Source organism: Salvia hispanica, chromosome 4 (assembly GCF_029641045.1).
Source record: "Salvia hispanica isolate PSC_SH4W2 chromosome 4, Shi_PSC_v1, whole genome shotgun sequence".
Classification (NCBI taxonomy): Eukaryota; Viridiplantae; Streptophyta; class Magnoliopsida; order Lamiales; family Lamiaceae; genus Salvia; species Salvia hispanica.
In genome coordinates this window covers 15,082,349-15,109,971 of record NC_142695.1, presented here as the reverse complement: position 1 = coordinate 15,109,971, position 27,623 = coordinate 15,082,349, and the positions used below count along the sequence as shown (strand labels likewise).

General features: G+C 35.9%; 4 long non-coding RNA genes across 8 annotated transcripts; 2 read left to right on the top strand and 2 right to left on the bottom strand.

Moving 5' to 3' along the window:
- Nucleotides 1–10,160: 10,160 nt before the first annotated feature.
- Nucleotides 10,161–11,763, bottom strand: LOC125193298 (uncharacterized). Of its 3 annotated transcripts, none has more exons than XR_007171554.2 (3): nt 11,347–11,534; nt 10,891–11,246; nt 10,161–10,418 (listed from the first exon to the last, which is right to left on the bottom strand). It is a non-coding gene; the product is annotated as an uncharacterized LOC125193298 (long non-coding RNA). The 3 variants fall into 3 exon arrangements; XR_007171555.2 differs by having other exon boundaries at nt 10,977–11,246; nt 11,347–11,533; XR_016128640.1 differs by having other exon boundaries at nt 10,161–11,246; nt 11,347–11,763.
- A 182-nt stretch (nt 11,764–11,945) lies between these two features.
- Nucleotides 11,946–12,887, top strand: LOC125193299 (uncharacterized). The gene is made up of 2 exons (XR_007171557.2): nt 11,946–12,056; nt 12,651–12,887. It is a non-coding gene; the product is annotated as an uncharacterized LOC125193299 (long non-coding RNA).
- Nucleotides 12,888–18,836: 5,949 nt separating this feature from the next.
- Nucleotides 18,837–20,637, bottom strand: LOC148927332 (uncharacterized). Of its 2 annotated transcripts, XR_016137666.1 has the most exons (3): nt 20,187–20,368; nt 19,731–20,086; nt 18,837–19,139 (listed from the first exon to the last, which is right to left on the bottom strand). It is a non-coding gene; the product is annotated as an uncharacterized LOC148927332 (long non-coding RNA). The 2 variants fall into 2 exon arrangements; XR_016137665.1 differs by having other exon boundaries at nt 18,837–20,086; nt 20,187–20,637.
- LOC148927331 (uncharacterized) lies at nt 19,732–21,607 on the top strand. Of its 2 annotated transcripts, XR_016137668.1 has the most exons (3): nt 19,742–19,863; nt 20,831–20,897; nt 21,488–21,607. It is a non-coding gene; the product is annotated as an uncharacterized LOC148927331 (long non-coding RNA). The 2 variants fall into 2 exon arrangements; XR_016137667.1 differs by lacking the exon at nt 20,831–20,897 and having other exon boundaries at nt 19,732–19,863.
- The last annotated feature ends 6,016 nt before the right edge of the window (nt 21,608–27,623 follow it).

The window sequence follows — 27,623 nt, the reverse complement described above, 5'->3', positions numbered from 1 at the left end:
CACCTTATAAATTGACTTAGTATTATTTATTTTAATTTCAATTGCAATTATCATACTATTATTCAAGTCTTATAAAATTTTAAGTGACAATTTTAGCTCGTTATTGAGAATTATATCAAAATGGGCCATTCAACGTTAATTATCTTGTTGTTTTAGTTTATTAGGTTTTTAATAACACAAAAAAGACATTGATTTGTGGAATGTATTTCCACGATTTTAAATTTATAAGAACTGAAATATCAAGTGGAAAGCAAAGCATTCTTATTTGCAAAGAGAATCTTTGGGAAGAAACAACCACCTTATAAATTGACTTAGTATTATTTATTTTAATTTCAATTCCAATTATCATACTATTATTCAAGTCTTATAAAATTTTAAGTGACAATTTTAGCTCGTTATTGAGAATTATATCAAAATGGGCCATTCAACGTTAATTATCTTGTTGTTTTAGTTTATTAGGTTTTTAATAACACAAAAAAGACATTGATTTGTGGAATGTATTTCCACGATTTTAAATTTATAAGAACTGAAATATCAAGTGGAAAGCAAAGCATTCTTATTTGCAAAGAGAATCTTTGGGAAAAAACAACCACCTTATAAATTGACTTAGTATTATTTATTTTAATTTCAATTCCAATTATCATACTATTATTCAAGTCTTATAAAATTTTAAGTGACAATTTTAGCTCGTTATTGAGAATTATATCAAAATGGGCCATTCAACGTTAATTATCTTGTTGTTTTAGTTTATTAGGTTTTTAATAACACAAAAAAGACATTGATTTGTGGAATGTATTTCCACGATTTTAAATTTATAAGAACTGAAATATCAATTGGAAAGCAAAGCATTCTTATTTGCAAAGAGAATCTTTTGGAAGAAACAACAACCTTATAAATTGACTTAGTATTATTTATTTTAATTTCAATTCCAATTATCATACTATTATTCAAGTTTTATAAAATTTTAAGTGACAATTTTAGCTCGTTATTGAGAATTATATCAAAATGGGCCATTCAACGTTAATTATCTTGTTGTTTTAGTTTATTATGTTTTTAATAACACAAAAAAGACATTGATTTGTGGAATGTATTTCCACGATTTTAAATTTATAAGAACTGAAATATCAAGTGGAAAACAAAGCATTCTTATTTGCAAAGAGAATCTTTGGGAAGAAATAACCACCTTATAAATTGACTTAGTATTATTTATTTTAATTTCAATTCCAATTATCATACTATTATTCAAGTCTTATAAAATTTTAAGTGACAATTTTAGCTCGTTATTGAGAATTATATCAAAATGGGCCATTCAACGTTAATTATCTTGTTGTTTTAGTTTATTAGGTTTTTAATAACACAAAAAAGACATTGATTTGTGGATGTATTTCCACGATTTTAAATTTATAAGAACTGAAATATCAAGTGGAAAGCAAAGCATTCTTATTTGCAAAGATAATCTTTTGGAAGAAACAACCACCTTATAAATTGACTTAGTATTATTTATTTTAATTTCAATTCCAATTATCATACTATTATTCAAGTCTTATAAAATTTTAAGTGACAATTTTAGCTCGTTATTGAGAATTATATCAAAATGGGCCATTCAACGTTAATTATCTTGTTGTTTTAGTTTATTAGGTTTTTAATAACACAAAAAAGACATTGATTTGTGGAATGTATTTCCACGATTTTAAATTTATAAGAACTGAAATATCAAGTGGAAAGCAAAGCATTCTTATTTGCAAAGAGAATCTTTTGGAAGAAACAACAACCTTATAAATTGACTTAGTATTATTTATTTTAATTTCAATTCCAATTATCATACTATTATTCAAGTTTTATAAAATTTTAAGTGACAATTTTAGCTCGTTATTGAGAATTATATCAAAATGGGCCATTCAACGTTAATTATCATGTTGTTTTAGTTTATTATGTTTTTAATAACACAAAAAAGACATTGATTTGTGGAATGTATTTCCACGATTTTAAATTTATAAGAACTGAAATATCAAGTGGAAAACAAAGCATTCTTATTTGCAAAGAGAATCTTTGGGAAGAAATAACCACCTTATAAATTGACTTAGTATTATTTATTTTAATTTCAATTCCAATTATCATACTATTATTCAAGTCTTATAAAATTTTAAGTGACAATTTTAGCTCGTTATTGAGAATTATATCAAAATGGGCCATTCAACGTTAATTATCTTGTTGTTTTAGTTTATTAGGTTTTTAATAACACAAAAAAGACATTGATTTGTGGATGTATTTCCACGATTTTAAATTTATAAGAACTGAAATATCAAGTGGAAAGCAAAGCATTCTTATTTGCAAAGAGAATCTTTTGGAAGAAACAACAACCTTATAAATTGACTTAGTATTATTTATTTTAATTTCAATTCCAATTATCATACTATTATTCAAGTCTTATAAAATTTTAAGTGACAATTTTAACTCGTTATTGAGAATTATATCAAAATGGGTCATTCAACGTTAATTATCTTGTTGTTTTAGTTTATTATGTTTTTAGTAACACAAAAAAGAATTTTAAAGTGGAATGTATTTCCACGATTTTAAATTTATAAGAACTGAAATATCAAGTGGAAAGCAAAGCATTCTTATTTGCAAAGAGAATCTTTGGGAAGAAACAACCACCTTATAAATGGACTTAGTATTATTTATTTTAATTTCAATTCCAATTATCATACTATTATTCAAGTCTTATAAAATTTTAAGTGACAATTTTAGCTCGTTATTGGGAATTATATAAAAATGGGCCATTCAACGTTAATTATCTTGTTGTTTTAGTTTATTAGGTTTTTAATAACACAAAAAAGACAATGATTTTTGGAATGTATTTCCACAATTTTAAATTTATAAGAACTGAAATATCAAGTGGAAAGCAAAGCATTCTTATTTGCAAAGAGAATCTTTTGGAAGAAACAACAACCTTATAAATTGACTTAGTATTATTTATTTTAATTTCAATTCCAATTATCATACTATTATTCAAGTCTTATAAAATTTTAAGTGACAATTTTAGCTCGTTATTGAGAGTTATATCAAAATGGGCCATTCAACGTTAATTATCTTGTTGTTTTAGTTTATTATGTTTTTAATAACACAAAAAAGATATTGATTTGTGGAATGTATTTCAACGATTTTAAATTTATAAGAACTGAAATATCAAGTGGAAAGTCCAATGTGTTAAATGTTTCACAAAACATATTGTAAAAAGAGAGAGATAGGATACGGTTTGTATGGAATTGGATGATCTTATTATTGAGTATTGCTCCCTTTAAATTGAGAATATAGTATGATGTACATGGTATGTTCCTATAATCAATCGCTTTATTCGATACAATATATTCAATCAATCTTTGATTGGAATAATTGATTCTCAATCAAATCTTTATTATTTCTAACAATCCCCCTCAAATTGAATGGTGGGATTGTTGGGGTTTCTATACTAAAAGATGCTTCGAGCGTACATGCCTTTGTACAGTCAGCTTGTGCATGTATACGAGAAACGCCACGTCCACTTGTTTACCTATTTATGAGAATAAATAATATAATATAATGATTTATTATTGAAATATAATAAACAAGTCTAAGGCTTTTTACTAAGAAGGTCAAGTAGGAAAATTCGATGAATCTCCTCATGAGTTTTCCAGTAGGGGACTTGGCCAGATCTAGTAAGAAGAAAAACGTATTCACAACCTAGATAGGCTTTGGCTACCTATTGGTACGGTTGCGGTGTTTGTGATAATTCTCTCTTACCTAAGATGAGATTAGTAACACCGGTGTGGTAAAGCACTGAAAGGATCTAATCCGAAATGTATTCTTTATTGCTATCTACTGAAAGAATATATTTCAGAAAGTTTAGTATTTTCTAGTCTATGATATTAATATCAATATTGTTTATTCTATCAAACGCCACTTTGAGTTATCAATATGTGAGAGTTTGTACGTAACTCAAGTTCATGATATCTTGGGTGGTAGTAATTGAGCAACATGAAGGTATTGGAATATTATTTCATAGAATTCGCGTGCCCAGTGTGGTATGATTAAATCCCTAAGGGGTGATCCCCAAGAGGTGTTTGAAAAAAGAATTTATTATTCAGAAAACTGCGCAGTTGGAATTGATTCCACGAATAATAAATAAAGTTTCAAACTAGAAAAACTCTTTGGAGAATTAATTTAATTCTAGTCACATAGCAGACAAAAGAATTAAATTGACGGATCAAGATAATCTTAAATGAGGGAAATATTATAAAATAAAATGGACCCAAGTTATTTGTAATTTGGTGATTTAAGTGGGAGTGCAATATTATTCTTTAGTGGAACAAAATAATATTCCATTGATAATATATTAAATCATGGGTCATTTGATTTAATTAGTTAATTATCTAATGGGTGAGCCCAACACTTAAGTCATTCCATGGATCCCCTTACTAGCCCAATAAGGTCCACTATAAATAATGAATGAAATGGAAACCCTAGCATACAATCCAAGACAACACAAAACCCTAACCCTAGGAGGCAAATCGGCGCCTCCCTCTTCTCTCTCACTTGTCTCGATTTTCGTGCCTAGCACGTGGGAGAATTAGGATTTTGATTATTGTTCTTGATCTATCCTAATTCATAGGATTAGATCTAGACAATTTGGTGTTTGTATTGGGTTTCCCTAGATCCATTCAAAGTTATTTAATTGATTATCCAAGATCCGCCCACACGGATGGAGAATCAAGGACAAGGGAATAGTACGGAAGATTCGTGGTCGATAAACCAAGGATCTCCGGGTGGTGCAGCTAGCAACGTCAATCCAATGATGGATTATGAGGTAACAATCGAATCTACATCGAATATGCATGATTATGTGTTTATTTGATGTTATATCTATAGATCTATGTTTGTTGCATGAAATTGGAGTCGAATGCATAATCACCTAAATAGATCCGTCTAGGACCTGTTTGTTTTCCGTGTCTTCCGCTGCGGTAGTCCCAACAGGGATCTCCAACACTCAATTTGCGCAATGTCTCTTCAAAACTTCTAGCATTGACTGCTTTGGTCAGTATATCAGCCAGTTGGTCTTCAGATCTAACAAAAGGAAACTCGACAGTACCGTTCTCAATGTTTTCTTTGATGAAGTGTCTATCCACCTCCACATGCTTAGTTCTGTCGTGTTGAACTGGGTTCTCTGAGATGCTGATAGCGGCCTTATTGTTGCAGTACAGTTGGCTCCTTTTTGGTGAGAAGTTAATTTCTTTCATTAACCTTCTGAGCCACAAAATTTCAGTCAAACCACTCTTAATTCCACAGAACTCTGCTTCTGCACTTGAGAGAGCTACCACCTTTTGTTTTTTACTTTTCCAAGTCACCAAATTCCCACCAACAAAGGTAAAGTAACCGGCTGTAGATTCCCTGTCATTCGGATTTTAGCCCAATCAGCATTTGTATAGCCGTGGATTTCAAGGTGTTCATTCTTTGAGAACATCACTCCATGCCCTGTTGTCCCTTTCAAGTACCGGCAAATCCTGAGTGTTGCCTCCATATGGTCTGCTTGTGGCTTGTGATAAACTGGCTTACAATCCCGACTGCATAAGCAATATCAGGCCTAGTGTGGGAGAGGTAAATGAGTTTTCCAACCAGTCATTGGTATCGACTTCGGTCAGCTAACTCGACTCCATCATCGATTTTCAGTCCATGGTTGATTGCCATGGGGGTGTCCGCTGGTTTAAACTCTAGTAGGCCCATTTCTGCCAGAATGTCTAAAATATACTTCCTCTGTCTCAGGAATATCCCCTTCGGAGATCTGAGCAATCCACTTCATACGTTTGAGTGTACCCTTTTGCTATGTGTCACGACCGCACTTACTAATTATAGCAAGATTGGCTATATCGTGACTAAATATAAGGTAAAAGAAAAATGTGAAACATTTGACAAAACGAGACAACCTGAATGGGAAAGGAAAAACAAACATTGACATAATAAGGCGGCTTGAATTAGGTACTCATGGTGAGTTCAAAGGTCTCGCAAAATAATCAAAGTAGTGAGAGATACTGGTACTCGTTCAACAGTATCGAAAATCCTAACTTAATAGAAAGAAAGTACATTGCAGCGGAAATGCCCAAGACAATATAACATGTATGGAGACACGATGTATTGGGCCTTCTAACTACTTCTTAGCATTTTCCATTCTCCTCTCAACACCGCCGTCCCTCGATCACATTCAACCTGCACGTTAGAAAAATAAACATGCAGGGCTGAATACTTGGTATACTCAGTGGACATAGTGCCAAAATAGTTCTATTTTAAATTTGTCAATGCCACAGTTGAGTGATCACGGGGTTTTACTTAAAAGACCCGAGTCACTAAATACTTTTCTTTTCGTTAAGATTTTGATTGCGCAATCACATAACATAACTATACCATATCTAAACATGTGTGAACCGGGAATGTGGCCACATTCCACGACGGTCACTGGACCGGCCAACTCTTATGTTAGCTCACGTTCCCCTTATGTGTACACTGGTCCAAGTAGGGTTTGCGGCTCTACTGGGACCCGAATTCGATTTAACTTAGTTGGCATAGCCAAGCAGATAGGTAAGCATAAAACAAAACATGGCATGACAACATACTTGAGTAAAGAATAACATTTTCATACTAAAGTCACGTTTTGAAAGAAATGCCCACCTCAAAAGCTAAAGCTCTTTCCGTAATTTCCTTAACGGCTCGACCTGCTCCTTGACCCTTTGGAGGAGGCGGCTGACCCGTGGTCGAGGGTGGCTGGTTACGGTTGTCCCGGTTCTGCCACGGACGTCTAGATGTCGTCTGAATCTGTTGTCGGTCAATCTGTGAATCTGCCAGCTCCAAAGCGAGCGTCATTGCCTCAACCAAGGATGAGGGGCGATGTAGGTGCAGCCGCTCTTGTATATCTGGCTTTAAACCTGCAACAAATAGTGTAAATAGCTCTGACTCGGGAATGCCCTGGACCCGGTTTAGGTTCTTCTCAAACGTGTCGTGATAATCCAGAACCGACCCCGTCTGTGTTAACTTTTCTATAAGGCCAAAATAATTCTTAAAGCTCTGCCTATCAAAACGATGCCTCACATCCTCCAAAAAATCGTGCCAAGTTACAAAGTCATTATTTGCGCAGTAATTAAACACTCACTCCGCCGCAGGGGGATCGAAAAGCATCACTGCGTAATGCAAACGTTGAGCCTCTGGCATCATCATATGATCGAAATAGTACTGAACTCGGGATACCCAATTCGTCGCATCTGATCCATCGAACCTCGGTGCATCCATCTTAACCCGTTGTGGTTTCTCAAACGGTTGCGTATCCCTGCGAAAACGCTGCAGGGGTCCCAACAAGATGCTGGCCTGTCGAACCCAGGGTTAAATCCTCCGCCCCTATTGCGCGAGAAGTCGGTACCCCAATTGTCCCGGTTCCTATTGTCCCGGCGACCAGAATTCTGAAATCGGGGACGCTGCCCTCTGTCCCACGATCGTCGGCGACGACCGTCATCCTCCCCAAACTCCTCACCATCCCCATAACCCGGCGGCGGTTCGAATTCGTGCGTCATCATCGGCTCCAGATTATCAAACTTTCGGTCCGTTTCATCCCTCCATACATCCAGTTTATCGAATCGGTCTAGAAGCCGATCCAACTTGACGTTAACCGGGTCACCCGATGGTGGGTCCTCGGTAAGTCGTCCATCCAAATCGGTTTCATCCAACGGCTGTCGATTCAGGCCACCAAAATCCCGACGAAAAGAAAGTTGATAGCGGCGCGACGCGTCTGGGGGTGGTGCCCCCCATACTCCTTTGTCGTTGTTGTTGTAGCGTTTCATTGAGTACGAACAAAAAGCACCAGATGTTAAGGGCTTTTCCCTCAAACACTCCGCAGACTCCTCTCGACGGCAACTGACCTACCGGTGCCCGTCTTCGGGTCGGCGGTGTTCTAGGATTTCCTAGGGTTTGTAAAATATCAACGAGATGTTGGGGAAATATTAATTTCATTCATGAGAAGATTATGAACAAAAAGGACCCTAGGTTTGGTTCGACCTAATCCTAAACATCAAGAAAGAACCAACAAAAAAAACCTGACAGAGCTTATAATTACGCTCGACGCCAAAATACCAAAAATAAAAGATAAATCAGTAACTACGAAAATACTAATGTTTGACTATGCAAAATAAATAAATAAAAGATATTAAGATAACTATTTGGCGACGAAGTCGCCGAACTTGTTTGGAGGCTTCACGCTTCGCTTGGGCTTCGTCTTCGAGATTGAAGCCTCGTTGACTGCCGCTGGTGCCTCTACCAGCTCTCCCTGTCCACTGCCTGTACTCCTCTGTTCCGTCTAGCCTCCTGCTGTTGTTGTGCGGCCGATGGCAACGTATCAGATGCTCACCGGCAAAACCTAGGGTCACTCCGCCGCATTTGAATCGGGTTAACTGTGTTGCCAAAATTTTAAATAAAATATTATACTCCCTTCCCTCCGTCCCCTTGAAAATGACCACTTTTCTTTTTTGGTTTATCTCAACCAAGATGACTGATTACTAAAAATATATATGCATTTATTTCACTTAATTTATTCTCTCTACTTAACAGACAAAATAAAGTTGCATAAAATCACGTGTCGCCTAAGGATTGAGTATTTTACTTGGGACAAAGAGTGTATAAACATTTGATTAGTAGAAATAGTGTTAGTGGATAATGAGGTCCACATAACTATTAATGTAGTGGCAGACTTTTCAGAGATGGAGAAAGTATATAAGAATATCTTTTATCAATGTTAAAAGAACTGAAATCGGTCTCTTCATGAGCCACTCTTATCCTATAACAAATTGGCTCGTGGATGACCTCCTTGTAGTATTTACAACCATGTATTGAACCTATGCTCGCTCGGCTACATCAGTTTTAAAAGAGAACCGAAACCAATAACTAACCATGAATTGAATTAAACTAACTCCATTTTGCAACATTAATTCACGAACAAAATGTTTCTATCTACCTATAATTCTTGATTGCAATGTCACTTAGCCTATGTTTGAGAAGAATTGAAGGGGTGGAATTAGAATTGGAGTCTTTAATTCCAAATTTAATGTATGGTACCATAGATTTGGAATTGAAATGCAATTCCAAATCTTTCAATTCCAAAATTTGAATTCCATATCAAAAGTAGAAAATTAGAATTCCAAACAGTTATAAAATTAAATATTTTCACTATATATCCACAGCACGTACTTCACACACTACACACATTTCAAACACTTCACACTCTCTATGCAGTGTGTGTATTTTGTGTATAGCATGTGTAGAGTGTTTAGTGTGTGAAGTGTGTCTGTATGTATAATATGTGTATTTTGTATAAAGTGTGTGTGAGTGTGTATTTTGTGTATACTGTGTGCGCACAAATTCTTCAAATTCAATTCCATATCAATTACTACTTCATTTTATCAAACATGAAATTTGGAATTGAATTAGCTTCCAATCCATTTTTTTAGTTTTACGCGGCGGAGCTTCTTACCCGGCGGCGAAGTGATCGATTTGGATTCACTGGTTGTGCTTTGGTATACGCTGCTTCCGTCCATTTTTTTGGTTTAGTTTTCTTGAAAGGAGAATGAAAAGAATGAGGATAAGCCCAAGGCGTTAATTCTCTGGAAATGATAAGGAATGTTTATAGTTTCATTTTCCAAAAGGATTATTTTTAATTATGAAAACATGACAATACACGTGAATAAAGTTGCACGACAAAAAAAAAAACAAGGGATTAACAACGGCAATATGCGTCGATAACAACATTTAAAAATGACAACAGTGAGACCGATCGAACCAATTTGCCAACAGTTTTTCCTCGAATTATCAAATTATCATTAACTAAACATGAACTATCAAAATTTTCATCAATATAAACTTTGTTAGAAAATACTTTTAAGTGTATTTTGTGTATTTTGTGTGTATTTTGTGTATAGCATGTGTAGAGTGTTTAGTGTGTGAAGTGTGTCTGTATGTATAATATGTGTATTTTGTATAAAGTGTGTAACAACCCAAAACTTTGAAAGGATTTTACAACATTAAATAAAAGCACGATACAACGAATATTAGATATTTCAAAGCGGCACTAAAATATGAAAGAATCTTACATTAAGTTAAGAAAATATAGACGAGACATCTAATAAACTTTTGTGCTATTTAGCAATTATTTTCAATGACTATCCAAAGAATAAATTCAAAGTAAAAGTCGTAATACCCGATACACGAATCAAGTCTAATATTACAATATAATTAAAGCCTAGCCTATTATGATCGGAAGCGAAAGATGTGCAAGTCTCGGGCAGCCCGTTTGACAACACTGCTAGCATCCCAACAAAGTCCAACACGTCACCGACATCCGCCAATGTATGTTCCTGCGTAAAATGGGAAAATTTGTAGAAATCATATAAGATCTTGCACTTAATGCCAAGATCAAAATCTACGGTGAGATAGATTGAGAAATCTAAGCTAATCTTTGAGAAGATTTTCCATAAGATTTACTGAGGAGATCATTTATTCCCATATCAAATAAAATCTTAAGGAAATAGATATAATAATTGCAAGTGGGACTACGTGGTAACTTCTTCATATCTATCACCAATCTTATACAGTATTTGCATTCAATACGAATCTAATTTCAGAGATTTCATAGAAAGAATGCAACATAAATTATTTTAGCCTATAAATAGAAACAAAGTTCCTTCTGCTCTCAATCACTTTCACATACTCTATCAAATAAAATACTATGAGGAGATAAAGTAATGTGCAAGTGGATAGTAGACATTTAATGCATAATCTCATTGCAAATATATGGGAACGAGCTTTCCTTTTTCCAGCGTCACTTACAAAACAATAGGAACTCACTCCAAAACTTTCAACCATCCAAAGGAGAGAGAAGGAGTAAGAAAAGGGGGAGAGTTGCAAACAATTACAGGGTCAAGTCCCACAATCCAACAACACATTTTCCCACGTAATGAAGATAAACTCCAAGCACTTTTCTTTTCTCAAAATTTGCATATAAGCATGTAGATCAAGAATAACAATTCTTCACTTTAGCTACCAAAACAACAAATAGCAATTCTTCACAAAATAAGAACTTGTCTCGAGAGTATAAATCTGTCGGGACTCCGGCGACTAATCTTCGGCACCCTATCGACGACAGTAGCAGCCCCACAGCCCGATGCATCACTGATTTCACCCACCTTCAAAAATATACAAGTTTGAAACACCTAAACTTTAAATCAAAGATTAAATCTTTAGAAATTACACAGAAAGAAATAAGATAGAATTTCTCTAACTTACCTCTCAGGAGTCGGCGATGAGGCAGCGGCCGTCGGGGCGTCGGGAAACTGCTCTGGCAGTGCGAGGCGTGGGGAGGCCGGGGAACCGCCGCCCGTGCAGCGGCGGCGACAGATTCGAGATTCGAGAGAGAGAGGCGAGGGGGAGAAGAAATAGAGAGAGAGTTGAGGGAGAAAGGGAAAGAGACGTAAGGAGTATATATATATAATTGGGCTAATTCCTAATTAATTCTTCTCAATTTGAATTAGTGTAAGAAGTATCCCTTTAGCCCACTGCCGATAATTTCATCTTGAGCTAAGTTCTATATATTAATTGGCCCATTTAGCTCTTGATTTATAAATTGATCCATGCTTTGTTTAGGCTAATTTAAATTATTTTGGCAGGACCAAAATATTTTGATAGAAGATAAAATCTCTGGAAGTAAATAAATAAAGTTTCTCTTTAATTAGTTGTTTAAGACTTCTAATTAAATCCCAGAATTATAATGAAATGATTTGAAAATGAATTTCTAGAGAGAGTCATAAAAACCTAATAGAAGAGTAAGGCTTAAAGAAGAACCATATAATAAGATGCATATCATAAAGTTATTATATATATATATATATTCTTGAAGCTGAAATTTAGCTTGTATTTTGTTTCTAAAAAGGAAGAACATACAGGAAGATAACTTTGAGAAACAGAGAATTACGAAAATCCTAGGAAGCAAAAACAAGGTGAACTTTTCTATCCTACATACTAATGTGGATAAAAATGCAAATTATTTTTGAAGTGATATTTTATGAAAAACTCGAACATATGTTCGTTGTTTATTTTAAATGATGTTGTCTTGCCAAAATGTTTTGTGTATGATGCCTATCTGTTTTGGCGTGAGGCCAAGTGAGTTGTGAATGATGATATGTGAACTGAATTCGGGTCCAAGTGAAGGTGGTGTCCCTACTCGGACTAGTGTACACAGGAGACCTATGGCCAGAGGGCAGGTCTGGTGACCGAGGAAGGTGGCCACCTTCCCGGCACAAGAATGTTGATGTGGCCGTGAGAGAACACCATCTCTACGGCACAAGATTGTTAATGTGACCGTGAGAGAACACCATCTCTACGGCACAAGATGATCAGATATGGCAAAATACAGAAAGAAATGCACTGCAGTCGAAAAATGATTTTTAGTAAGCTCGGGTCTTTTTAATAAAATCCCTGAGTGTTACTGTGATAGTGGCTTGACAATATTTTCAAATGTATATTTGTATTTTCGGCAATGTGTTCACTGAGTACTTTTGTACTCAGCCCTGCATATATTTCTAAATATGCAGGTTGAGCAGCGAAGTGGTGGATGAAGTGCTATTGAGACAATACATTTAATTCAGTCAGATTAGGACTCTCGGAGGTTCATGTCTCCATACATGGAACCGCGTTCATTTGCTTCCGTTGTGCATCTTAAAAGACTCAAGTCTATTTTGTTCAAAACTCTGGTGTATTGAAATTTTTACAAACGATTACTCGAGTTTCATGATCGAGTATCTTTCCTTCTATGTATCAGCACTTGATTAGTCATGTCTCGCAACCAATGTTTGATTTTGTTTTTCCCTATTTCTTTCCCCGCTTCTTATACCCTCCCCCCGAGTCACGGTTCCCCGACTAGGCTATCCTTAGCAAGTGCGGTCGTGACAGAGTGGTATCAGAGCATTCTTTCACGCTCTGAACCCGAGAGTCTTCTTTGAAAATATTCGGTCTAGCCTTGTTCCACTAGACTGTCTAATCAATGAAATGCTCTTAGCACTCCATGAAATGCTCTTAGCACTCCCACCCATCGCGCTCAACGAGGAAAAAGGTAACTTGTTCGTTTTCAAAAGAAAGTGAAGATGTTTAAAAGTTTGAAATGGAGAAATAACTCATGCAGTTAACTTGAGTGAACAGATGAAATACTAAGTTTAAAGAAAGAGTTGATGTTTTCTTGATTGGGTAACGTGCTTAACGAAAGAGTTAACATGTCTTTTCTTGGCTAAAGACTGTGAATATATGAATAAAAGAAGTAACTTTCCTAAGTAGTAAAAGCACTGAAACATGAAAGTATAAGTATACGAGCCTGGTACCAATTGTTGAAATGATGTCTCTTTTGAGTTTGTGAAATAATATCTCTTTTTGAGTTAGTCATTGAATCATGTTGCTAGTATGGGGAAATCGAAATTTCTAAGAACTTAGAATACTTAGTTATGTGATCCTTCTAGAACACAATATGAACTCGAACTTAGAAGTGCAGTATGAACATTTCTCGCTTTCCTGAGCGACGAAAAGAAAGGTACGCGATAATAAAGAAATTTCGTCATGAGAAAAGCAATCCAACATAGAACAAAACAATGTTTCTAGAAAGATGGTAGGTGTTAGATGCCATTTTCTACGTCCCAATGACATGAATAATCTGGGGTAGCCATTGTCTTTCTTGACAATCTAATCACTCCAAAGGATCATATCTTTGATTCAACTAAGCGATGTACACATACATAATAAGAGAATATGATTACAATGTAAACAAAAGAACCTAGCTCTACGATAATAAGTAAACAGAAACGGCGTGTTACAAGGATAGGCGTTATTACGAACCGAGAGTACCAAAGAGTCGTAATCCCCACATATGGTCATCTGACGTGATCGCAAAGTGAAATTAGCTTGTGACCAAAGTTGCCTATAACTCATTTACCATTCTCTATAAAGAGTTAAACAATGGAGTATCACCATTGTAGTTAACCAGGAAGGTTCATCAGCAACGCTTACTTGGATTCCCATGAATTCCATTTTCTCACACCCCCCTTGATCAAAATACTTTTTGATCCTAAATGACTTCTTTTGCAAAGTGATGTGCCATTATTTTCCCTCTTCTATGTCAAGATTGTGAATCACTTTCAGTTTTGAGCTTGCTCCCTCATGTTTTCTGATAATCTCCAGTGACTACAGTCCTTCTTTACTCGTTCTGTATTAAAGAAATACTTTGACTCTCTGAATTCTTGCCACCAAACTCCTATACACAGAGCTGCTTTATTTATATCCTTCAGAATGAACATGTTTCCGTAAACAATTGTCTCTTCAATGATAATATATTCTTCAAAGATAATTAGTAGTCATTTTGTGTTTTCAAATGTGCTTGTGACACTCATTAATAGATAACAATCCTCTCTTCTTAATTTCACGATTATTATTCCATCATGTTTTAAGCTCTTCAGCAACTTGATAAGTCCTTCTCAATCTTCCTTTCCTTCCCTATTTATAGGGATGCTTGAGGCTCAAATCCCTAGGGCAAAAAAAAAAAAAAAGGTCAAAAAAAAAAAAAAAAAAAAGAGTCCATTCTGCCCCTTTAATTCAGGATCTTAAAATATGCTTCATCTCATTTTGCTGCTTCCACTCTTTGCTCACTTGATCAGTTTGCAGCAGGTGTAAAATAGCTCCATTTCCTCCTTGATCCGTTGTCCGCCCGCTTCCCTTATGCATTCTCTATTCCGGAAAATTCTCTACACACCTGGCTCAAATCACTTGTTAGTTTCCAAAAATCACAGAATTTCACCCCAGAATAGATGCATGAAACGAGTCTTATCACAACTCCAAGTCTAAAGCAATTTGCTCTCTCCCTGGATTAGTTTGCTCTGATTGTCTTCTCTACTAATTAATTTCCGTGATTTGGTTATAAACTTTGTGAATTCATTAGCGTGATATAGTATCACGATGTTGTTGACCCAAAAGGGTAGTTCCTTGTTATTCTTCTTTCTCAAATCCACTCGAGACCAATCATTTTCAATCTTACTATATTTGGAGCAGCCATCTGAGAGACCTTAAACTTTTAAATTTGACCCTTTGTATTTTCAGACATACTTATTGACAAGCTCTTTATTTTATATGAGTACTCTTATCTTCTGAATTCAAATATGACTATTGTCTCTTAATTCGAGTTTTTCTGCAGCTCCATGTTTAAAGCTGGCATATTGCTTCTTCCTTGGCTAGTTTCCTCTTGTTGCCCTCTTTATTAGTTAGTTTCCTTGTGCTACTTATAAACTTTAAAATTTTCGTTGGCATGATCTTCTATCACAATGTTATTGAGCAAATTTCAATTGTTTGTTTCTCCTATTCTTTTCAAATCCATCCATGACCAACCATCTCAGGTCTTACTGTTATCATCTGGGGATACTTGAAACTTTTCTACTTGATTGTTCATCTGGATTATATTATTTGCAACCTATTGTTGAAATTTACATTTGGTTAATTCGTACCCTCAGTTTCGCAATTTATTCCATCTGGCAAGCTCTTCCCACAAGAAAATTCTCAAATTCTATGGGTATAAATAACTCAAGCCCTTTGAAGTTGTATCTTTTCTTTTCTTGAAGTGAGCATAATGAGCCCGATTGAGTCTAGTCTTTGCACTTCATGAAAACTTTTGTTGCAAGCCACGGGTGAGAGTTTGCGGTAAACCAAACACTCAAGCAATTGAAATAAATATAATCGTTTTGTTTTCATGGTTACCTTGGAACCCACAAAAGGCAAGGACGATTCGAATAATTCTCTTTGAATCCCAAATTCAGTTCCTATCAAAGTTAAACTGTTAGATCACCTCTAATTTCCCTCGTGTGAGACCCAGAGGAAGGCAAGGTATTGACCTTTGTAGAAAACGCCTGAAGGTTGAATAATCTAAAGTGAACGTCTATGAAAATAATGCCCAGACCAAAAGTGTCAAGACCGGAGCGACAAGCCATTAGATTTATGCTATGACTAAACACTGCATGCGACGAGCTGCAAGGGGATTGAACGTTAGGTACTTAGAAAATACGATTTTGAGAAAAGAGTCATAACAATGGTTGTTGAAAATTTTTATTCGACCCTATCAGTCCCTTCATAGTGCACAAGATCTTAACGTATACAATTGGGTGATTAATCGATAAATAATTAAGACTAAGTGATCAGCAAGAAGTAAACTAATTAAGATATATATACAACAACAATGACAAAGAAATAAAAGTATGAATACCCACTTATTTTTGACCTAATGCTAAGACGAGACGTAAATGAAGATTTGACAACTAAGAATAAACGGGAGAAGACCTAGAAACGAGGAGAGAACTAGCAAAGATATGCAAAAGAACTTTGAAATTTGAGCAACAATGCCGAAGGTCATAGCAGTGTCAACTGCGATACAACACCTCTACGAACCAATTCCCGAGATTTCAAGAGGCAGAGAACTCCTAATTACACAAGAGAACATCCTGCTTGTTATTTTAAGAACAACCGAATGCACAAGGGAGTCTGTACGGCTGGGAACGGCAACAAATGCATATGTTATAAAAGTAGACATTGCGCGAGGAAGTGCCTCACGAAAATATAAAAGGTAAATGCAAAAGAAAGTAAATAAATAATAAATAAATAAATGTATACGATGGGTCTTAGTTCAGAGAATATCTCTATCTCAAAAAAATGAGATGTCCACCTATTTTAAGATGAAAGAAAAATGTGAGCAACCACTGTGGAGTATCACGCTAGAAAATATTAAAAGTTATAACTTACTCATAACCTCGAACAAAATTCGAAGTTCCTTTGGATTAGTAGGTTACTTCGCAGGACTCATTAAAAGATTCTCTAAATACAAGGCCGAAGAACGTAAATGGCACGAAATTTTTGTGGACCGTAGATTGGAATGAGAGTTTTAGATGCTAAAGAAAAAAAAAGGGGTGACAACTACATCGTGTTAGCAGTACTAGAACCAAGGGCATGTTCTGAAGCCTACACAGACGCACAAAAAAAAAAAAGAGGGACTTGGATGAGTTTTATGCAAAAGGGGAAGTAATCGTTTATGCACCTCGAAACTTAGGCCCTACTAGCTAAAATACTAACACACGATCAAGAATTGACAACAATAGTACATGCACTGAAATTTGGGGGACATCACTTGTACAAAGTTCGATGCTATAATTCACTAATCATAAGAATCTTAAATATTCGCTTTGAGAATAGAAACTGAGCACGCGGGACAGAAGATGACGAGCTGATTGAAGATACGATTGCAGCTTTAACTACCATCGTAGCAAGCCTAATGCGTAACAGATGCTCTAAGTCAAAAATTTTAACAACTAATAATTCTAGTTACCTAAGAAAAAGAACTACTGCGAGAATTCGATAAGATGAACTTGGAGTTAGTAAAGCACCTTAAAATAGTGGAAACAAAGACCGCCACTTTAGTGATGGAATCCAATTTAGGACGTTAAATGGTAGACGCACGGAGACAAGATGAATGAAGTACTAAAATAAATACGAACGAACGTAAAATTGGGTGACCACGGAAGGCACTGGAAAGAGACAGAAAACGTAACACTTTTGAAATAAGATTTTGCGACAAAGTATTAAAGAACGTAATTTCGAGTGAAAGCACACGACGCCTCATATATGAAGACGAGCATTACACCATTCGCTAAAAGATGACAACCATGGAATAGGTGGAGGCATTTCTCGTACCCATCCACATCGCATATAGATAGGAGAAGTTAGCTCAACTACACGTGCGGAAAAATCAGGCGCTTACAGGAAAGGTTATTCACATCGGATCGAAACATAAAATTTTGTCAAGAGTTTGGGGGAAAACTTACGTGAGAAATTGAGTACGAATTTGAGTTTAACCACAACTTACTCTCTATATATCAATTGTCAATTAAAAGAGCGATTCAAATCATAACGATATGAGAAGCGTATTCATGCACGATAAACGAGGCAGATAAGGAACTGATCTTTTACTTGTGATACAACTCGCACACAGTAATAGATACCAAGGAACCATCTATGAGCTCATCTTACATCAAATACAATTCTTATACTATAATGTTTACCAAGTGATCATTACTATGGCACCAAAGGAGAATCTTTATGGAGAAAGTGTTGATCATCACTTTATTAAGATAAAATAAACAAAAGAAAGATATTAGTCCATAATCAATAAATAAAATCAACACATACCTAAAGCGAACCTAGGAAATGATCAAGGAGGCACAAGACCGGAAAAAGCCGTATGTCAATACAAATCGAACGAAGTTGAAGTCTAGCTTGTGAAGTAAAAGAACATCTAGAATTGATACTATGCGGAAACCAAAATCTGGATTTATTCAACGCTACGAGATCTCAAACAAGTGGATCAAGTGGTGTACGAAGCATATACCATATTAACCCTTACCATACATGTTCGACAACAAACAAGTGACACCTCACGCAAAGACCTACCTCCTATCTCTGAACTTAAGTTACGAAGAACCTATGGCAATTCTAGAACGGATGATCCATCAGCTGCGAAACAAGTCAATCTCAACCATGAAGATTTTATCGAAACAAGACGAACAAGAGGTGACAATTATCAAATATTCCATCTAAAGAGCACCACAAATTTCGGGACGAAATTTTCTTTAAGGGGGGTAGAATGTAACAACCCAAAACTTTGAAAGGATTTTACAACATTAAATAAAAGCACGATACAACGAATATTAGATATTTCAAAGCGGCACTAAAATATGAAAGAATCTTACATTGAGTTAAGAAAATATAGACGAGACATCTAATAAACTTTTGTGCTATTTAGCAATTATCAATGACTATCCAAAGAATAAATTCAAAGTAAAAGTCGTAATACCCGATACACGAATCAAGTCTAATATTACAATATAATTAAAGCCTAGCCTATTATGATCGGAAGCGAAAGATGTGCAAGTCTCGGGCAGCCCGTTTGACAACACTGCTAGCATCCCAACAAAGTCCAACACGTCACCGACCTCCGCCAATGTATGTTCCTGCGTAAAATGGGAAAATTTGTAGAAATCATATAAGATCTTGCATTTAATGCCAAGATCAAAATCTACGGTGAGATAGATTGAGAAATCTAAGCTAATCTTTGAGAAGATTTTCCATAAGATTTACTGAGGAGATCATTTATTCCCATATCAAATAAAATCTTAAGGAAATAGATATAATAATTGCAAGTGGGACTACGTGGTAACTTCTTCATATCTATCACCAATCTTATACAGTATTTGCATTCAATACGAATCTAATTTCAGAGATTTCATAGAAAGAATGCAACATAAATTATTTTAGCCTATAAATAGAAACAAAGTTCCTTCTGCTCTCAATCACTTTCACATACTCTATCAAATAAAATACTATGAGGAGATAAAGTAATGTGCAAGTGGATAGTAGACATTTAATGCATAATCTCATTGCAAGATTTGTTCAGGAGATTGAGGGAGCAGATTATGCCAAGTAAGATATTAAATCCCTGCTAAAGATCTAAGCATATCAAATCAGAGATATGTACAAGCTAAGCTAGGCAAGGTAAATGTATATATATGGGAACGAGCTTTCCTTTTTCCAGCGTCACTTACAAAACAATAGGAACTCACTCCAAAACTTTCAACCATCCAAAGGAGAGAGAAGGAGTAAGAAAAGGGGGAGAGTTGCAAACAATTACAGGGTCAAGTCCCACAATCCAACAACACATTTTCCCACGTAATGAAGGTAAACTCCAAGCACTTTTCTTTTCTCAAAATTTGCATATAAGCATGTAGATCAAGAATAACAATTCTTCACTTTAGCTACCAAAACAACAAATAGCAATTCTTCACAAAATAAGAACTTGTCTCGAGAGTATAAATCTGTCGGGACTCCGGCGACTAATCTTCGGCACCCTATCGACGACAGTAGCAGCCCCACAGCCCGATGCATCACTGATTTCACCCACCTTCAAAAATATACAAGTTTGAAACACCTAAACTTTAAATCAAAGATTAAATCTTTAGAAATTACACAGAAAAAAATAAGATAGAATTTCTCTAACTTACCTCTCAGGAGTCGGCGATGAGGCAGCGGCCGTCGGGGCGTCGGGAAACTGCTCTGGCAGTGCGAGGCGTGGGGAGGCCGGGGAACCGCCGCCCGTGCAGCGGCGGCGACAGATTCGAGATTCGAGAGAGAGAGGCGAGGGGGAGAAGAAATAGAGGGAGAGTTGAGGGAGAAAGGGAAAGAGACGTAAGGAGTATATATATATAATTGGGCTAATTCTTAATTAATTCTTCTCAATTTGAATTAGTGTAAGAAGTATCCCTTTAGCCCACTGCCGATAATTTCATCTTGAGCTAAGTTCTATATATTAATTGGCCCATTTAGCTCTTGATTTATAAATTGATCCATGCTTTGTTTAGGCTAATTTAAATTATTTTGGCAGGACCAAAATATTTTGATAGAAGATAAAATCTCTGGAAGTAAATAAATAAAATTTCTCTTTAATTAGTTGTTTAAGACTTCTAATTAAATCCCAGAATTATAATGAAATGATTTGAAAATGAATTTCTAGAGAGAGTCATAAAAACCTAATAGAAGAGTAAGGCTTAAAGAAGGAGAACCATATAATAAGATGCATATCATAAAGTTATTATATATATATATATTCTTAAAGCTGAAATTTAGCTTGTATTTTGTTTCTAAAAAGGAAGAACATACAGGAAGATAACTTTGAGAAACAGAGAATTACGAAAATCCTAGGAAGCAAAAACAAGGTGAACTTTTCTATCCTACATACTAATGTAAAAATGCAAATTATTTTTGAAGTGATATTTTATGAAAAACTCGAACATATGTTCGTTGTTTATTTTAAATGATGTTGTCTTGCCAAAATGTTTTGTGTATGATGCCTATCTGTTTTGGCGTGAGGCCAAGTGAGTTGTGAATGATGATATGTGAACCGAATTCGGGTCCAAGTGAGGGTGGTGTCCCTACTCGGACTAGTGTACACAGGAGACCTATGGCCAGAGGGCAGGTCTGGTGACCGAGGAAGGTGGCCACCTTCCCGGCACAAGAATGTTGATGTGACCGTGAGAGAACACCATCTCTACGGCACAAGATTGTTAATGTGACCGTGAGAGAACACCATCTCTACGGCACAAGATGATCAGATATGGCAAAATACAGAAAGAAATGCACTGCAGTCGAAAAATGATTTTTAGTAAGCTCGGGTCTTTTTAATAAAATCCCTGAGTGTTACTGTGATAGTGGCTTGACAATATTTTCAAATGTATATTTGTATTTTCGGCAATGTGTTCACTGAGTACTTTTGTACTCAGCCCTGCATATATTTCTAAATATGCAGGTTGAGCAGCGAAGTGGTGGATGAAGTGCTATTGAGACAATACATTTAATTCAGTCAGATTAGGACTCTCGGAGGTTCATGTCTCCATACATGGAACCGCGTTCATTTGCTTCCGTTGTGCATTTTAAAAGACTCAAGTCTATTTTGTTCAAAACTCTGGTGTATTGAAATTTTTACAAACGATTACTCGAGTTTCATGATCGAGTATCATTCCTTCTATGTATCAGCACTTGATTAGTCATGTCTCGCAACCAATGTTTGATTTTGTTTTTCCCTATTTCTTTCCCCGCTTCTTATACCCTCCCCCCGAGTCACGGTTCCCCGACTAGGCTATCCTTAGCAAGTGCGGTCGTGACAGAGTGGTAGCAGAGCATTCTTTCACGCTCTGAACCCGAGAGTCTTCTTTGAAAATATTGGTTTAGCCTTGTTCCACTAGACTGTCTAATCAATGAAATGCTCTTAGCACTCCATGAAATGCTCTTAGCACTCCCACCCATCGCGCTCAACGAGGAAAAAGGTAACTTGTTCGTTTTCAAAAGAAAGTGAAGATGTTTAAAAGTTTGAAATGGAGAAATAACTCATGCAGTTAACTTGAGTGAACAGATGAAATACTAAGTTTAAAGAAAGAGTTGATGTTTTCTTGATTGGGTAACGTGCTTAACGAAAGAGTTAACATGTCTTTTCTTGGCTAAAGACTGTGAATATATGAATAAAAGAAGTAACTTTCCTAAGTAGTAAAAGCACTGAAACATGAAAGTATAAGTATACGAGCCTGGTACCAATTGTTGAAATGATGTCTCTTTTGAGTTTGTGAAATAATATCTCTTTTTGAGTTAGTCATTGAATCATGTTGCTAGTATGGGGAAATCGAAATTTCTAAGAGCTTAGAATACTTAGTTATGTGATCCTTCTAGAACACAATATGAACTCGAACTTAGAAGTGCAGTATGAACATTTCTCGCTTTCCTGAGCGACGAAAAGAAAGGTACGCGATAATAAAGAAATTTCGTCATGAGAAAAGCAATCCAACATAGAACAAAACAATGTTTCTAGAAAGATGGTAGGTGTTAGATGCCATTTTCTACGTCCCAATGACATGAATAATCTGGGGTAGCCATTGTCTTTCTTGACAATCTAATCACTCCAAAGGATCATATCTTTGATTCAACTAAGCGATGTACACATACATAATAAGAGAATATGATTACAATGTAAACAAAAGAACCTAGCTCTACGATAATAAGTAAACAGAAACGGCGTGTTACGAGGATAGGCGTTATTACGAACCGAGAGTACCAAAGAGTCGTAATCCCCACATATGGTCATCTGACGTGATCGCAAAGTGAAATTAGCTTGTGACCAAAGTTGCCTATAACTCATTTACCATTCTCTATAAAGAGTTAAACAATGGAGTATCACCATTGTAGTTAACCAGGAAGGTTCATCAGCAACGTTTACTTGGATTCCCATGAATTCCATTTTCTCACACCCCCCTTGATCAAAATACTTTTTGATCCTAAATGACTTCTTTTGCAAAGTGATGTGCCATTATTTTCCCTCTTCTATGTCAAGATTGTGAATCACTTTCAGTTTTGAGCTTGCTCCCTCATGTTTTCTGATAATCTCCAGTGACTACAGGCCTTCTTTACTCGTTCTGTATTAAAGAAATACTTTGACTCTCTGAATTCTTGCCACCAAACTCCTATACACAGAGCTGCTTTATTTATATCCTTCAGAATGAACATGTTTCCGTAAACAATTGTCTCTTCAATGATAATATATTCTTCAAAGATAATTAGTAGTCATTTTGTGTTTTCAAATGTGCTTGTGACACTCATTAATAGATAACAATCCTCTCTTCTTAATTTCACGATTATTATTCCATCATGTTTTAAGCTCTTCAGCAACTTGATAAGTCCTTCTCAATCTTCCTTTCCTTCCCTATTTATAGGGATGCTTGAGGCTCAAATCCCTAGGGCAAAAAAAAAAAAAGGTCAAAAAAAAAAAAAAAAAAAAGAGTCCATTCTGCCCCTTTAATTCAGGATCTTAAAATATGCTTCATCTCATTTTGCTGCTTCCACTCTTTGCTCACTTGATCAGTTTGCAGCAGGTGTAAAATAGCTCCATTTCCTCCTTGATCCGTTGTCCGCCCGCTTCCCTTATGCATTCTCTATTCCGGAAGATTCTCTACACACCTGGCTCAAATCACTTGTTAGTTTCCAAAAATCACAGAATTTCACCCCAGAATAGATGCATGAAACGAGTCTTATCACAACTCCAAGTCTAAAGCAATTTGCTCTCTCCCTGGATTAGTTTGCTCTGATTGTCTTCTCTACTAATTAATTTCCGTGATTTGGTTATAAACTTTGTGAATTCATTAACGTGATATAGTATCACGATGTTGTTGACCCAAAAGGGTAGTTCCTTGTTATTCTTCCTTCTCAAATCCACTCGAGACCAATCATTTTCAATCTTACTATATTTGGAGCAGCCATCTGAGAGACCTTAAACTTTTAAATTTGACCCTTTGTATTTTCAGACATACTTATTGACAAGCTCTTTATTTTATATGAGTACTCTTATCTTCTGAATTCAAATATGACTATTGTCTCTTAATTCGAGTTTTTCTGCAGCTCCATGTTTAAAGCTGGCATATTGCTTCTTCCTTGGCTAGTTTCCTCTTGTTGCCCTCTTTATTAGTTAGTTTCCTTGTGCTACTTATAAACTTTAAAATTTTCGTTGGCATGATCTTCTATCACAATGTTATTGAGCAAATTTCAATTGTTTGTTTCTCCTATTCTTTTCAAATCCATCCATGACCAACCATCTCAGGTCTTACTGTTATCATCTGGGGATACTTGAAACTTTTCTACTTGATTGTTCATCTGGATTATATTATTTGCAACCTATTGTTGAAATTTATATTTGGTTAATTCGTACCCTCAGTTTCGCAATTTATTCCATCTGGCAAGCTCTTCCCACAAGAAAATTCTCAAATTCTATGGGTATAAATAACTCAAGCCCTTTGAAGTTGTATCTTTTCTTTTCTTGAAGTGAGCATAATGAGCCCGATTGAGTCTAGTCTTTGCACTTCATGAAAACTTTTGTTGCAAGCCACGGGTGAGAGTTTGCGGTAAACCAAACACTCAAGCAATTGAAATAAATATAATCGTTTTGTTTTCATGGTTACCTTGGAACCCACAAAAGGCAAGGACGATTCGAATAATTCTCTTTGAATCCCAAATTCAGTTCCTATCAAAGTTAAACTGTTAGATCACCTCTAATTTCCCTCGTGTGAGACCCAGAGGAAGGCAAGGTATTGACCTTTGTAGAAAACGCCTAAAGGTTGAATAATCTAAAGTGAACGTCTATGAAAATAATGCCCAGACCAAAAGTGTCAAGACCGGAGCGACAAGCCATTAGATTTATGCTATGACTAAACACTGCATGCGACGAGCTGCAAGGGGATTGAACGTTAGGTACTTAGAAAATACGATTTTGAGAAAAGAGTCATAACAATGGTTGTTGAAAATTTTTATTCGACCCTATCAGTCCCTTCATAGTGCACAAGATCTTAACGTATACAATTGGGTGATTAATCGATAAATAATTAAGACTAAGTGATCAGCAAGAAGTAAACTAATTAAGATATATATACAACAACAATGACAAAGAAATAAAAGTATGAATACCCACTTATTTTTGACCTAATGCTAAGACGAGACGTAAATGAAGATTTGACAACTAAGAATAAACGGGAGAAGACCTAGAAACGAGGAGAGAACTAGCAAAGATATGCAAAAGAACTTTGAAATTTGAGCAACAATGCCGAAGGTCATAGCAGTGTCAACTGCGATACAACACCTCTACGAACCAATTCCCGAGATTTCAAGAGGCAGAGAACTCCTAATTACACAAGAGAACATCCTGCTTGTTATTTTAAGAACAACCGAATGCACAAGGGAGTCTGTACGGCTGGGAACGGCAACAAATGCATATGTTATAAAAGTAGACATTGCGCGAGGAAGTGCCTCACGAAAATATAAAAGGTAAATGCAAAAGAAAGTAAATAAATAATAAATAAATAAATGTATACGATGGGTCTTAGTTCAGAGAATATCTCTATCTCAAAAAAATGAGATGTCCACCTATTTTAAGATGAAAGAAAAATGTGAGCAACCACTGTGGAGTATCACGCTAGAAAATATTAAAAGTTATAACTTACTCATAACCTCGAACAAAATTCGAAGTTCCTTTGGATTAGTAGGTTACTTCGCAGGACTCATTAAAAGATTCTCTAAATACAAGGCCGAAGAACGTAAATGGCACGAAATTTTTGTGGACCGTAGATTGGAATGAGAGTTTTAGATGCTAAAGAAAAAAAAAGGGGTGACAACTACATCGTGTTAGCAGTACTAGAACCAAGGGCATGTTCTGAAGCCTACACAGACGCACAAAAAAAAAAAAGAGGGACTTGGATGAGTTTTATGCAAAAGGGGAAGTAATCGTTTATGCACCTCGAAACTTAGGCCCTACTAGCTAAAATACTAACACACGATCAAGAATTGACAACAATAGTACATGCACTGAAATTTGGGGGACATCACTTGTACAAAGTTCGATGCTATAATTCACTAATCATAAGAATCTTAAATATTCGCTTTGAGAATAGAAACTGAGCACGCGGGACAGAAGATGACGAGCTGATTGAAGATACGATTGCAGCTTTAACTACCATCGTAGCAAGCCTAATGCGTAACAGATGCTCTAAGTCAAAAATTTTAACAACTAATAATTCTAGTTACCTAAGAAAAAGAACTACTGCGAGAATTCGATAAGATGAACTTGGAGTTAGTAAAGCACCTTAAAATAGTGGAAACAAAGACCGCCACTTTAGTGATGGAATCCAATTTAGGACGTTAAATGGTAGACGCACGGAGACAAGATGAATGAAGTACTAAAATAAATACGAACGAACGTAAAATTGGGTGACCACGGAAGGCACTGGAAAGAGACAGAAAACGTAACACTTTTGAAATAAGATTTTGCGACAAAGTATTAAAGAACGTAATTTCGAGTGAAAGCACACGACGCCTCATATATGAAGACGAGCATTACACCATTCGCTAAAAGATGACAACCATGGAATAGGTGGAGGCATTTCTCGTACCCATCCACATCGCATATAGATAGGAGAAGTTAGCTCAACTACACGTGCGGAAAAATCAGGCGCTTACAGGAAAGGTTATTCACATCGGATCGAAACATAAAATTTTGTCAAGAGTTTGGGGGAAAACTTACGTGAGAAATTGAGTACGAATTTGAGTTTAACCACAACTTACTCTCTATATATCAATTGTCAATTAAAAGAGCGATTCAAATCATAACGATATGAGAAGCGTATTCATGCACGATAAACGAGGCAGATAAGGAACTGATCTTTTACTTGTGATACAACTCGCACACAGTAATAGATACCAAGGAACCATCTATGAGCTCATCTTACATCAAATACAATTCTTATACTATAATGTTTACCAAGTGATCATTACTATGGCACCAAAGGAGAATCTTTATGGAGAAAGTGTTGATCATCACTTTATTAAGATAAAATAAACAAAAGAAAGATATTAGTCCATAATCAATAAATAAAATCAACACATACCTAAAGCGAACCTAGGAAATGATCAAGGAGGCACAAGACCGGAAAAAGCCGTATGTCAATACAAATCGAACGAAGTTGAAGTCTAGCTTGTGAAGTAAAAGAACATCTAGAATTGATACTATGCGGAAACCAAAATCTGGATTTATTCAACGCTACGAGATCTCAAACAAGTGGATCAAGTGGTGTACGAAGCATATACCATATTAACCCTTACCATACATGTTCGACAACAAACAAGTGACACCTCACGCAAAGACCTACCTCCTATCTCTGAACTTAAGTTACGAAGAACCTATGGCAATTCTAGAACGGATGATCCATCAGCTGCGAAACAAGTCAATCTCAACCATGAAGATTTTATCGAAACAAGACGAACAAGAGGTGACAATTATCAAATATTCCATCTAAAGAGCACCACAAATTTCGGGACGAAATTTTCTTTAAGGGGGGTAGAATGTAACAACCCAAAAC